The following is a 2,273-nucleotide window of genomic DNA, read 5'->3' as shown; positions in this document are numbered from 1 at the left end:
GCGGCGCGCGGCGATGATGAAAGCGGCGCGAGGCCACGGCTATAAACCCGCCCGCCATAACAGGCCACGCCCACGGCCCCGTGTGAGCCCTGGGGACACCGGGACACAAATAAAAATAAAAAACCGAAACCAAAGAGATCGGGGACAGCGGGGATTGAAAAGAGTGAGGGATAGGGAGCAGGGAACAGACGGGACAGGGAACGGGTTAGGAATGGGGAACAGGCGGGACAGGGAATAGGGAACAGGCGGGTTGGGAATAGGGAACAGGTGGGACAGGGAATAGGGAACAGGTGGGACAGGGAACAGGTGGGACAGGAATAGGGAACAGGTAAGACAGGGAATAGGGAACAGGTGGGATGGGAACGGGGAACAGGCGGGACAGGGAATAGGAACAGGTGGGACCGGGAACAAGTGGGACAGGAATAGGGAACAGGGAATAGGGAACAGGCGGGACAGGGAACAGGCGGGACAGGGAACAGGTGGGACAGGAATAGGGAACAGGTGGGACAAGGAATAGGGAACAGGGGACAGGGAACAGACGGGTTAGGAATAGAGAACAGCCAGGTTAGGGAATAAGCGGGATAGGGAACAGCCGGGTTGGGGAACGAGCGCGATAGGGAACAGTCGGGTTAGGAAACGGGCGGGATATGGAATAGCTGCGTTAGAGAGCAGGCGGGAATAGGGAACAGGTGGGAGCAGGAGGGGCAGGACAATGAATGGCCGCGTTAGGGAGCAGCGGGTAGGGACAGGGTGCCTGCACCGTGTGTGCCCGCAGGAGGGAGCCTGGGCTACGGCTGTTCCCAGTGCCTGAGCGTGGAGTTGTCCTAATCTCCTCTGAACCCTGCTTTGGGTGCTTGACCGGTATCCCTAAGGCTACCTCACCTGCCCGCTGGTCAGCCCGTGCTGGAATGTGGTGCTTCAGATCACATCCCTGCCGAGCCTCTCCGGTGCCTGTCGTGCTCCAGGTGGGAGCTTGGACAGGACACTTCCCACCCGTGAGTCCGGGCACAGCGGGGGATGCGGAATCCCAGGGAGAACACAGGCACAGTGGTGTGATTCGGGCTCTTGTTCAGCACGAGCACCTGATTTTGGGGTGAGACATTCACCTGCTCCTTCCTGCTGCTGCCAGGAGTGCCAGAGACATCCCTGGAGTGTTCCTGCCGGTTAGGCCCGGAAGATCTGCCCCAGGACTGGCTCTGCCTGGCAGGAGATGCCTTTGGAAACTTCTTTTGTTTAAAGCTGCTCGGGGTCTTGCTCCCTCTCTTTCCAGGGGGTGGGAAGGGGTAAATCAGGTGGATTTTCTCAGAGAAAAGCTGGCAGTWGGAGAGCAATGTAGAGCTGCTTTAGAAGGGCTCTGGAGTTTGTAGGARCTGGGGAGGAGAGCACTGGGGGGCTTTGGCCAAACGAGGGACAGTGTGTGTCCTCATGTGGMACTTGGGGACATGGGTTYGTTGGGGCAGTGCTGGGGGAACAGCCGGACTCCATCTCAGAGATCCTTTCCAATCTAAGGGATTGTGTGATTCCCAAATCTGGGAGTGTCCCACGAGCTCTGGAAACTGCCCTCCCACAGCCCCCCTCGCCCCTGGAGTACCTGAGGACCAATTTCCTCCTGCAGCTTCCCTTCTCCACTTGATGGAGACACCAGAGTGCAATTCCAGGCCTGAGCTGGATCGTCTCCTGCCTTGTTTCAAAACCCTGTTAAATCACTGGGCTGGGAAGGTCATAACCAAACGTTTTACACATTTCCCATCAAAGTGACATCARCCCTGCTGACCTGGCACATTTGTGACACCATTAGCGGCTCCTGCTTTGCCCCTCGGCAAGAAGCAATCAAGTTTCATYTCAGGGATTTATCGCTGAAATTTGCAAACAGCTTAAAAACCCAGCCAAACAATCCATGAAGGATGTCTYTGGATTTCCTTAACAGCTCTGTCTGCAACTATCCCAGGCTGCTCCCAGCCCTGTCCAGCCTGGCATTGAGCACTTCCAGGGATCCAGGAGCAGCCACAGCTTCCCCGGACAACCTGTCCGAGGGCTGGAGCTGGTTTTGGGGGGAAGAGCAAAAGCTTTGGGCAGCATTAATCCAGGRAAATGCAAAGCAAGAGGGAGCAGGCTGGCTTTTCCTGAAGGGGCACCAGCAAGGAGGTCAGGCTGTGGAAGGGTGGCCCATGGACATGGTGTTTGCCAGGACTGGGTGTCCCCTGTGCAGGGTGACCCATGGACATGCTGTGTCCCAGGATTGGGTGTCCCCTGTGCAGGGTGACCCATGGACA

The sequence above is a fragment of the Malurus melanocephalus genome, unplaced genomic scaffold (genome assembly GCF_030028575.1).
Source record: "Malurus melanocephalus ecotype Western Australia unplaced genomic scaffold, MMel_1.1 scaffold_369, whole genome shotgun sequence".
In the NCBI taxonomy this organism is placed as follows: Eukaryota; Metazoa; Chordata; class Aves; order Passeriformes; family Maluridae; genus Malurus; species Malurus melanocephalus.
The sequence above is the reverse complement of the archived record's forward strand: the minus strand, read 5'-3'. Positions refer to the sequence as shown.